The sequence below is a fragment of the Lagenorhynchus albirostris genome, chromosome 1 (genome assembly GCF_949774975.1).
Source record: "Lagenorhynchus albirostris chromosome 1, mLagAlb1.1, whole genome shotgun sequence".
Classification (NCBI taxonomy): Eukaryota; Metazoa; Chordata; class Mammalia; order Artiodactyla; family Delphinidae; genus Lagenorhynchus; species Lagenorhynchus albirostris.
This window is the reverse complement of record NC_083095.1, coordinates 148,874,030-148,886,162: the sequence shown is the minus strand read 5'-3', so window position 1 is coordinate 148,886,162 and position 12,133 is coordinate 148,874,030.

Below are 12,133 nucleotides of genomic sequence, written 5' to 3'. Positions count from 1 at the left end.
TTGGGCGAACACGTTGCATTGCATTGGCGTGACCCGCGACTGTGCATGCCTCCTCGTCTCCCTTCCCTTGGTTGCTGGGTCAAGATTGACAGCTTGCGAAATGGAGCCTTTTAAAGTTGCGTCTCTTCCCCCTCCCCAGGCCCAGTTGTGTTGTCGGGTCCAGGTCCTTTCACCACACGTTCTAGATTTTCTCTGAGTAGCTGAGGCTGACAGTCCCCCGGCCCAGCAGCAGTCGTCTTAGCCCGAGTCCCTGCACTTGATGAGGAGTTGTCGCCAGTGGCTGAGCAGAGCCGCCTTCAATTTCCCACGTTGGTCGTGCCGGGCGGGGAGGATCCCGGGGAGACCCGTGCCGGTCAGGTGCCCATCAGCAGCGGTCCCGCAGCCCCCCCCCCCCCCCGATCAAGAGGAAATCAGAACACCGGGTCCGCCAGCCTGCAGCCTTGAGGGTAATTTTACGGTTGGGCTGTATATTCTTGAAGGGGGGAAAAGAGCACTTTATAATGGAAACACTGACACAAATGTTAACTTGAGCATTTGGCACGGGGGCTGGCCCAGCTCCTGCGAGCCCCAGACAGAGGAAGGGTGGCACAGCCGTGGCTGGCGAGCCGTCTGAATAGGAGGCGGAGAAGTTTGCCAGACCCAAAGGGTTTTGCTAATACTTAGGTGACTCTGGAACCGAACTTCAGTCTTTGTGAAGGTCTTAATTGCTAATAACCAAATAAACCCGTGTGTCTGCTCAGGGCTGAGGGCTTAACTCCTGTGACTGTCAGCCCAGGACACGTGGCTGCAGGGAGCCTCGCCCGCCTGGTGGTGCCGGGGTTTTAGTGCATGCAGTGGGAGTCAGAGACTCAAGAGCTGAGGGGTCTTCCTGCCTATAAACTTAGCTCACAATCGTGTTGCAACTCACAGCTCGGCTGGAACAACTTTGGGAAATTTTAAGAACAAGTGCAATAATCAGCTTATGATTTACAATAGCAACCAGGCTTCTAAACTGACCGCTGCCAAAAAACGCCTGCGTTTTACTGGAAGGAGCAGGCCCAGGCCCCTCCCCGCTCCCTGGCAGGGCCTCACACATCTGGCATCAAGGCAAGTCCTTCTCAATTAGCGCCAACAGAAAGGTCACTTATTGAAACACAGGCCCCGCAGTTTGCCAGATCTGGTGGCTCTGGGTTCCAACCTGTGGCTCTTAAAGGAGCAGGACCAGGTTTGTCTTGGAGGCAGCCTTTCCATCACGTTTTGAGACTGGAAAACTACTGGGCTCATGTCACCTCCCAACCTGCATTTGTTCTGCTTTGGGAAGTGGGGAAGAGACATGGCTCATCGGAATAAATGCTTCTTACCCTGTAGAAACCAGGGCCCTGGTGGGTCTGCCTCTGCTGCTGGTGGTGGGGTCCTAACCTGGGCTGAGTCTTGGGGATTCCTGGTCGGTTCTGTGCCGTGTGACCGGGCTTTATGTGGAACACAGGCAAGTCTCTGACCTACAGACTTCCGACCTCGAAGATGGGCAGAATGACAGCCACTTCCTGGGGCCAGTGCTGCCCCACAGAGGGTTCATACGTGCTGTCTTTTTCTTAATGTCTTTCGTGATCCAAGAGGGAATTGTCATCACTAAAGCATGGTCCCCACTGACGCCATGCACTGGGTTGGCCTTGGGGGGCAGGGATGGTCTAGGAGGCGGGCAGGGAAGTCAGTGCCTTGTCTACTTTGGTCCTTCCCTGTGTGCAGTAGGGCAGGTGGATTTTTCACCTTCATTTGCACACGAACCAGGCAGCTCCTAGGGTTAATGTAGTTTGTAAGTGAGAGCTCCAGCTGTGGGAAAGGAAGAGGTTTGCAAGCCCCGGGGACCACCTGGAAGGAGACAGCTGTGGGAAAGGAAGAGGTTTGCAAGCCCCGGGGACCACCTGGAAGGAGACAGCATCCATCACTTCTCAGCTGGGGAGGGTGCAGGTAGAGGAGGGGAGGTCAGGGGTACCTAGGATGTAGCAGCCCTCACCCTGGAGCCGGCCAAATAATTGGAGCTGCCTGTCCTGGGAGCCCGGGAAAGGGGCTTCTGCAAAGCCTGCTCTGGGCGATTAAACCCAGGGAGGAAGGCCCAGAAGGGACTGGAACCATCTAAACACAGAGACAAGGCTCCCAGTCTGGTGGGGGAGACACAGCTGGGACTAGACAGTCATGAGAGAGAGGTTCTCCCTGTGGGCCGGGCCCTGTTCTAGGTGGTGTGGACACGCACAGGAAGGACGGGGCCCTGCCCTCTTTGAGTTGATTTCCTAGCTAGGGTGATTGGGGAGGCAGACCCTAGGCAAGCGAACAAAAAGAGGACACGAGGTCTGACAAATACCAGGGAGAAAAGAGCCAGGAGATGAGTAGAGGGCAGGGGTCCAGGGAAGGTGTGAGGACCAATGGGAGGCGTGGGTCTGTGAGCTGCACAGACTTGGCTTTGAACCAGATGGCGTTCTTGGGCGACCTTGCTGCCTCTCCAAGCCTCAGACTCAAAGTCCGCATGAGAGCCCTTGGTCAGGCTCTGGTGGCCTGAGTGAGGTCCCTGAGGGGTCCCTGATGGGCTCGTCACCTGTCGATATTATCAAAGGGGGATGTTGGGACATCCTGCGGTGCTGGGAACTGCACCTGGGAGACGATTCTTGCCACCCAGCTGGGGTCTGCGTTGTGTTTTGGGATCAGCTCCTGTTCTCCGATGGAGGGCCCTGAGCACGTATGGTTCTAGAACTTTCCTGCAGGGGGCAGCAGCTTTCCACTACAAACGGCCTGTCTCCGCCACCACCTGAACCCAACCCTGGGAGGGCTCAGCCGTCATTCCCCTGCCCCCTGGGGGCTGTTCTCCTTGGTTGTGAGCCCACACTGGAGCCAGAGACCTGGAGGCACCTTGCCCCTGCCGGAAGTGCGACGGGGCGGGGGACACAGGAGAGGGCTAGAGGCTGCAGGGAGAGGCTGGCCTCACCTGCCTACACCAGCAGGAGGCCCGGGGGCCGTGCTGACCGCCACCAACCAGCCTCAGGAGGGGCCTCAGGCAGCCGGGTGGGCTCTCTGCCCCCCAGGGTTGACGGGGCAGCCCTGCTTCACGGTCACCTCCAGCCATCCTTCAGGGATACACAGGCTCCTCCCAGCTCCAGCCTCTCCTCCCTCCCACCTGCGTGTGGCAGGAAGAGGGTCCGCCCTGAGCCGCAAGGCCCAGGCATCGCTCTGCTGGTCCCCCGTGACCTTCCCCTTAGCTCTAAGCTCACTGCTTTGGGTCCGAGGCCATGGGCAACAACCTGCCCTGCTGGCCACGCTCATCTTCTCTGTATCCCTGAGCCCCCGGCTGCAGCCAGCCCAAACTGCCCCTGCAGCCTCAGATGTTTGACGGTCTGCTTCTAGGCCACCGTCCCCCTTTTCTCCACCTCCTTCACCTCCGCGTGCCTGTGAATCCTGTTCAACCTCAAGATGCAATTCAAGCTTGGTTTCCTCCGAGCAGCCTCCTCTGACCCTGCTGTCCCTGTCCCGTCTCTGTCTGTCCCTTCCCGGTGCCCACAGATGCCACCAGAGCCCCTGGCATACTCTGTTGCCCCCATGTTCTCATAGCCGCCATGCCCCCCTGGAAAAGTGGGGCTCCCAGCGGGGACCAGGTTTCCTTCACCTCTAGCTCTGAGTCCTGACTTTGCATGGGCCCTGTGGGTGCTGGGCTCGAAGCCTTCTCTTGTGAGGTGCCCAGAGAGGGGACCCGGGGAGAGGAGGGCCGGGGTGCTCCCTTCCCTGGAGGATGAGCATGCTGGGGGCTCGGGCCAGAGCTCAGGTCCCAGTCGGCAGGCCTCCTGGACCAGGGGGATATTTAAAGCAGTTAGAAGCCAGTTCTGGGCAGTAGAACAACTTCCCCAAGGCTTCCTGGCCTGCCGGGCATTAACCCTTCATTTGCTGGATTTTTAGAATCTCCAGGGAACAGACTGGGAGCACGATGAGGCTTTAGAAGCCTGGGGCAAATATTAAGTAGAGGCAATTTACTAGCCCTGATGGTATTATTTCAGCATCGTAGCTCCTGGAAGGGTGGCTATGCTGCGGCAGGCATGCGGTTCCTGGTCTCCGGCTGCCTCACCTGCGGAGGGAGGTACCCAGGCCCGGCCTGGAGCTCACTGTACCAGGCAGGAGGGTGAAAGAGGCAGCAAGGTCTGCGGTGGCAGTAGCAGGGTGGAGAGCCTAGTGGACTCACCCAGGAGGGCCCCAAGGCCCGGGGAGGAGATCCAGGGCCCTCATAGCAGTCTGGCTGACAGCATGGGTACCAGAGAGAACATCTCACTTCAGATCAGGCTGCACCCCGACTGCTGTGACCTGGGCCAGGTGTTAACCTCTCGGGGTAGGGGTGGGAAGTGTCACCCACTTGATGGGGGAGCAGTGCCCGGCCGTGCTAAGCGCCATGCAGGGGGAGCCTTAACTGCTGTGGCCAACTCCTCGGGGCTGCTGGTCCTCAGCATGGACCAGCCTGCCTGGGCCTGGTCATCTGGTCTGTCCTGAGGCCCAGCCCACTCCCTGCCCTGGAGAGGCTGGAGATTAAGGCTCTGCGGGCCTCCCTGCCTCCTTTTGGGGCCACCTCTTCCCACGTTGCTCTGGGCTCCTGTGGTCCCCAGCCCCCCACCCGGGGCCTCTCTGCCTACCCCTCTGAGCCCCGTGTCACGTCACTCTGTCCCCTGCACGGAGCCTCACGGCCCCCTTCACCTCCTGAGTTCTGCTCTGACAGTGGGTGTGGCTGGGAATCAGATTAGCTAACTGTCGCCCAACTAGGTCCTAGTTCAGTGTTTCCTGAACTTGGGGCCAACAGATGTACGGTGGGGAGGGTAGTCCTTTGAGATTTCTAGAAGAATTGAAATTTTTGTATATTTTCATATTGATGGACATCTTTTTCAATCAACTGAAGCGAATCCTGGGTCATTGGGAAGGGCAGGAGGGAGAAAGGAAGCCGGGACTGGAGGGGTGTATTGGAGCCGAGGAATCAGTGCTACTTCCCCGGGGGGACAAGGGAACTCACACCCGAGACGGGCTTCCCAGGGTCAGAAGACTGAAAGGCAGGGGGACAGATGACAGGCAGCTGAGCTGGGGAGAGCCTGGCCCGGACGCTCCCACCTCCGCCCCCCTCCATTGCACAGAGAGGGCCCACTTAGGGTCTGCAAAACATCACGCATTTCTTAAATTAATGCTGTCCCTTTGCGTTTTATTGGTTTTGTAGTTTTGTATGGGCTTAATTAATAAATGTCTTGATTTTATAGTTGAAAGGAGCTATAATTACAAAGATTCTCTCCCTAAACTCATAAATTACACAATGAACTCCAGCCCTGGAGGGCCTGGGGAAATATTGGCCCCTAGAAAGCATCCGTATGTCATGTACCTTTGGGAACCCCGAGCTGGTCACGGCCTTGACTTGGGTGTGAGTGAATAAAGCAGCTTGAGTGATAGGCCCGTGAGCAGAAGCCACCACCTACAGAGGGCTGGTTACTGGGTGCCAGGCTCTGGGCCTGTCTATTGTGTTTTCTCTTTGAGTCCTCACAAAATTGCCATGAGGTCGGATTTATCCCCATTTTCCAAGTGGGGATCCTGAAGCCCAGAGACTTGAAGTAACTTGCCCAAGATCACACAGCTCAATGGTGGAGCTCAGATTCCAACGCGGCTCCTCCTGCCTCTAAAGGCCGAGCTTGTCCCTGCCTTGTGCAATGGCTTCTCCGACTGTCACCCAAGTGCCTTTGACTGGTATTATCTCATTCTCCCGACGGCCCTGTGACCCAGGACTAGAGAGAGAGGCTCAGGGGCAGCGTGTGGCTGCCTCCAGGCCAGAGAACAAGGTGAGCGACGTGAGGACCAGCTCAGGGCCATTTCCCGCCGCCATTCTCATCCCCTTCCTACTCTATTACACCCTCTGTAAGTCATCTGGGGAGGGCGGCCACACTCATCTCCTGGAGCACTGCTGTGTCCTCAACACGAAGCACAGCCCCAGACACGGCACAGGCCTCAGTGGACGTGTGTGGACTAAATGAATGTGTCCCCAGACCCACACCATGACCGGACCCACAGGGGAAGCACCAGCTGGTGTCTGTGCAAGGACCGAAGAGAGAGAGAAGGGAAGGTCAGCACCCAGAGGGAGGGGCCTGGGCACTTCCTGGAGGGATTCACCGCCCACTTCCACCCTGACCATTAGCAAAGGGCAGGATGTGTCAACTCACCAAGGCAGATGCTGGAGTTGCGCTGCCCGGCTCCCCTTGGCATTGGTCCCTGGTGGTCCAGGCCCCCGGCCTTGACTTGAGGGCCACCTGGGAGCCCTGCTGACCAAGCCCCTCTGGTGGAGCCCAGGATTCCAGTCCCCTGAGCGGCGGGAAGGAGGCGGCGGGAAGGGCGCTCCGCTGTGACAAATCAGTCCTTGGATCAAACACTTGGCAGGGCGCCTGGCACACGGCAGGTGTCCAGAACAGGTAGCTGTCATGGCACTGGCTGGAGACTCCAGTCCCCATGCATTTGGGAGTGGGGTCCACACCAGCAGCTGGATCATGTCTGGGATTGCCAACAAGGCTGACCCCAACCTGGGCAAGCTGATGGCCGCCCCTGGACTGGGGTGACCCAGCCGAGACCCCACAGGCAGCCCGGGCTGTCTCCTCCTTCGACCCCAAGCCTCTCAGGCTTCAAGCCTGGCGTACCGTCTTTCCCATCCTCTTTCACTTCAGGGTCTGTTGAGGTCCCCCTACCTGCCCAGACTCCAGGTGGGGGTCTGGTCCCCTGCTTCCCCCAGGACCAGAGCCTTGGCTTGATGCCAGCCCTGTTTTGGGGCTCCTCAAGGGAGGAGCAGGTGGGTGGCATGGGGTTCACCTGGAAACCAGGTTGATGGCATCTGCCTGGTAGGGCTGTTGTGAAAATGGTCAAAGGAACTGCAAGTTCAAGGCAGGTGTGGGCGTACGCATTTTGTCCGCAGGAAGAACACGTGAGGACACGCGGTCATCATCCCTCGTGGCTAGGAGAGCTGAGGCTGACCACACGTCACCCCCAACCATGAAGGTGAGGCAGGTACGTGATTCTCCCAACACAGGACTACTCCATTTAAATTATTTGACTGTTTCATTTAAAGTTCTCAAAATTCCTTGGAAGAATGTTTGAAGAGTTTAAAATCCTCACTCCCTCATTTCCTTACGTCACACAGTCAGTAGGTGGGTGACAGGGCTGGGATCCTGGCCAGGTCTGGTCCTGGAGCCTGGGCTCTTCCCTCTGCCCGGGTGTCCCCCTGCCCACACCACTGCCCATCCCTGGTCATCCAGGCCCACCCAACCCAAGGCACACACCCCCTGCCCCCAGGTGAGGGCTTGGCCTTGGGCAGGGTGGGGCTGGTCCAATGGACCAAGCACTTGCACTGCCTCCTTGAGGGTGTGCTTTGGGGACGGCCTCTCCACCCATTTCTAGTCCTCTCAATCCCTTTAGAGGCCTGCTTTCAGGGGTGTGCCCCTCAGCCCCAGCCAGGTCATCCACGTTAATAAGGTGCCCAGCCCTGGAGATGGCGGATACCGTGGCTGGACTCGTGCACAAAAGGAGCTTGGAGTGAACTTGAGACCCAGGCCCCAGACCATTTCCAGCAGACCTTTCCGAGCATGTCTTTGTTCTCCCCGCCGGCAGATCTGCTTGGCCAGACAGTTTGCTCTGGCTAAAGGGGCCGGCCTGGGGAGGACTTTACTTCCTGCGGGAGGGAGGGATGAAGCGGCAGGAGGAGTTCAAATGCGGAAGAATCTGTGAGCCTTCCCAGCACTGCTCTGGGCAAGGATGGAGTGATGCCCAGCGACACGCCTGCCTCGGCCTCGGGGATCCAGGCTGCCTGGGATTGCGTCCCCCAGTTCCAGAGACACCCTCGCCCCCAGCACATCATGCCTTGCACACCTGCTGCCTGTTGCAGTTTCTTAATTAAGTCCATCCTTCTGGGACCTTCCGAGCGTGTTCATTTCTGTTCCTCTCCTTCAGGGCTCTTGCACCAAACCCACGTCAGAGGCAGGAAAGGATTAAATGGTCAAAGGTGCTGAAAAGCCTGGAAAGGTGGGGAAGGTAGCTAAGAGGGAGCTGTTGAATCAGGTGGTAGAGTCTTTGGTCCCACTGATTCAGGAGGTGATGATTTCCCAGGGACAACGGGCACCTCCCTGGGATTAGGGGTCCTTAGACTCCTGATTAGTTGCCGGGGGTTCCCCCTGACCACTGGCCAGAACACCAAGCTTCTTCAGCCTGTGTGGGAGCTGGATGAAGAGCTCTTGAATTGTTTTAAGGCCAATCAGACCAAAGAGATGTGATTCCTGGGCCATATTCAAGAGATGAGCACATGGTAAAGGACCGTGAACCAAGCAGGGTCCCCACCCTGAGTGTCTGGTGGGAGACAGGTATGTGAGGCTAAGGGTGGGCCTTTCCTTCAAGGCGCCCTCTCTCCGGATCTCATCGGTCAGCCGGGGAGTGGGCGGGTGCAGGGGCCCTCCTGGTGTGGGAGCGGCCCCAAGCAGGCTTACTGGAGGGGGGAGTCCGTGAAGGTGGTGTGAGCTGGGGGGATGAGATGGGGAGGGGCTGACACTAGTTGGGGTCTGTGGTTTCGTTGGTGCTTCCTTCCGTGTTCTCTCTCATTTTTGTCTGTCTTCCCAAGAACCTCTGCAGCAGGACCACCGGCTTCATTTTGCAGATGAGGAAACAGGCCACAGGTCCCGCGGCCAGCAAGTGGCTGGGCCACCACTTGAAGCGGACTTGTTCCAGCCCAGAGGGGCTCCAGCACATCATCTGGTAGCTGTGGGGAGTAAGTATGCGCCTCCCAGGCTTCCCTCCTATTCTTTTAACTTCCTTTTTTTCAAATTTTAGCATTGTTGTCCTCATCAGGATCAGAACTTTGGTCCATGCGTAATTGGGTGTTTGCCGTAAAGCCCAATCTTAGTGAAGCCAGCTGTCCTGGGCCACCCAACCCACCAGGTTCCCAAGATTCTGTTGGGTCGTGGCCTTCAGGTGTCTTTATCCCCTGAGTGACAGCCGGGAGACCCCTGCCAGTCCTCTTACCGACCACGGCTTTGCAATCGGCTCATTCAAATGTAACACATTTCCCTTTGGGAGGTTTATTCTGTGAGCGTTGCACTTCTTAAGAAGTTTTTCTTGGAAGTTTTGTCATTTACATTTAAAAATTAAGAACAACCCAGCTGCGTGTGCTTTCTAACGTGTCCTAAAGTAAGATCTGGATGTCGGGGTCCCGGACCTGCTCCTTCTGTGGTCCTCCCGGGCTCGGTAAGTGACACCACAGCTTCCCCGGGTGCTGAGCCCACACACCTGGAGGCAACACCTTGGTCCGCTCTCAAGTCCTCTCGTGCCCCAGAGCTCCACCTTCACAGTGAACCCCAAAGCCCGTCATTCGTGCCACCTCTGGCTCTGCCACTGCCCTCTCACTTCTGGCTGGCTTTGTGCCGCACCCCCTGACGGCCTTTCTTCCCCGCAGTGATCTCGCTCTTTGCTGGAATGATTCCTTTAAAACCAGAGTCCAGCCCGTCTCCCCGTGCTCAGAGCCTGCTAGCAGCTTCCTGTGGCAGCTAGAATAACAAGGCCTGTCCTGCTCCAGCTGCCCGTGACCTCACCCTGCACCCTGATCCATGCACCTGGCTTCCTGCGGTCCACACCCTCTGGGCTGCTGCTGTGCCAGGGCGTCTGCACTCACCGTTCCCCGTGGAGAACGCTCTCCCCAGATCTTTGCACGGCCCATTCTCCGGATTCACGCAGGTGAACTAGTACGAGGTCCCCGCTGACCCTACCGGAGAGGAAAGCTTCTCTCCACCACCCCTCGATCCGGGGTGCATCTCTCTCGGGTCCTTTGACCCATGAACCTTTCCTTCATGTTGCTGTCACATGGGACAGTCGCTGATGTAACTGCTTGGTTAGGGACCCGTCTCGCCAACAAGAATGCAAGGGAGTGTGTACAGATCTCTGTCGCATCCCCCCAGCACCCGCAATCACGAAAGAGTTATCCAATGAATCAAGGAACACGGGCAGTTGCAAAGGGAGGAGATGGCCATTTCTGGTGGCCTCTGCATGCTGCCGGGGTGCCAGGGCTCCGTGTGCAAGGCACTTTATGAGCGTTAGCGCATCGGATTTCTGTAATGGCCTTGGGAGGTAGGTACTCCTAATTCCATTTTACAAAGAAGGAATCCAAGGTTCAAAATATCCAAGGGAGACCACACAGCGACGGGCAGAGCCAGTTTGGATGCCAAGTCAGCCTGCCGTCTGAGACCAGGTGCCCCCACCCCCCGGCCCCAGTCCGTGCAACCTCCGGCTCCACCCTGCGCGCCGGCATTGCTCTGATGAGCCCCATTCTGGCCTGGCTCAGATGGGTTCTGGGTAAGCGGGGGTGGTGGAGCGCGGAGAGGGGCCCGCAGCTCCATCTGCTAATGCGTTTACCTCCAGGCTGACTGGCCTCGGCTGAGCTAGCACAGAAGCGTCCCTGCGGAGTAAGATGAAGCTGCTTCTTGGGAATCATTTAGCTCACGACTCTGTGTTCCATATTCATGATGAAATGCAAATTTCCATGTTCACTGAGGGCAACTAGTAGCATGGTACTTGGAAAAGAATTCCAGCTGGTTAAGTTTAGGGTCCTGAACAAATTCCAAACCGAGACTCTTTTCTGGCCAGTGCCGCAGCTTTTTCATCTGATGGTGAACGAGATTTTTTTTTTTCTCTCCCGTGTGCCCTGGCCCTGGCTTCTCACTAATCTGTTCTTCTGCGCTGGCCAAGTGCCAACAGCCCTCGTTGGTTCCCCACCCCCTGCATGAGTATTCATTTCATCCCACTTTCTAGTGAGGCTGAGAGGCCTATCAATTTGGGTGACTGGGTAAGATGCCTGGGGATGTCCCAGCCTTGTTTCGTCCCTTCCAGGATGGTTCTTCCTCCCAAGGCCCGGACTCCTGTGTTCTCTCTGGGAGCCTGCTTAAGAACAGGGCTCTAGAAAGTTCTCCCTTCCTATTGTTAGCTTCCTCCTCGGCTTGGGATTGGTGTACATGCTCACTCTCTGGTTTTCTCGGTTCACCTCCCCACCGAGGTTCCAGGGTCCACGTGGCCCTCTCCCCTCTCCTTTCACCCACCGTCTCACTCAGCCCCTCTTGCCTTGGGGTAATAGTGACACCGACACTGGACACTCACTGTGTGCCAGGCCCTGTCCTTAGTACTTCACAGGAATTAACTCGCTGAATCTTCAAACAACCCTATGGGATGGACACTCCCCACTTTACAAAGGAGGGGATGCATGCTCAGAGAGGTTGACTCGCCCAAGGTCATAGAGCTAGGAAAGTGGAGAAGCTGGGACGTGGCCTGGCTTAACTGGGCTGCTATTCTGCTGCCTGGCATTTAGTATGAAGAGCAGGGACTTTGGGGGCAAAACAGGCCTAGGTGTACATGTTGACCCTGCCCTTGCTAAGGAACCCTAGGCCAGTGAGTCCATCTCCCCGAGTCTCTCTTTTCCCATCCGTAAAATGGGCATGCATTTGTTCCTGACTCACTGGATAACTTTATTTTTTTATTATTATTCATTATTATTATTTTTTTTATTTTTTGCGGTACATGGGCCTCTCACTGTCGTGGCCTCTCTCGTTGCGGAGCACAGGCTCCGGACGCACAGGCTCAGCGGCCATGGCTCACGGGCCCAGCCGCTCCGCGGCATGTGGGATCTTCCCAGACCGGGGCACGAACCCGCGTCCCCTGCATCGACAGGTGGACTCTCAACCACTGCGCCACCAGGGAAACCCTGGATAACTTTAAAAGATGAAATGTGAAGACCTGAAGCAAGCTTCAGTCCTGTGCACACTGATGGACCCTCTGCAGTGCCACCACCCTTTCCCTGGGCTGCAGGCGAGGAGGGGGACCTTTGGGGAGGGAGGCAGCCACAGTTCCAGATCTAGGGTCCTAGACTGATGGACTCCTCCTGGATCCCAGGCCAGCCCACCCAACCTCGCCCCAGAAGGCCCTTCATGTCCCTCCCTCCACGTGATCATCTGTCTCCAAGACGGTTCCAGCTTTGCGAGGGAACCTGGGCCCCTCAAGCCCCAAAGGCAGCTCATCACAAGGAGAAAAAGTAATTTTAGAGAAGCAGGGGGCTTTGGTTGTTTAATTGCTTCTCCTCCTGCAG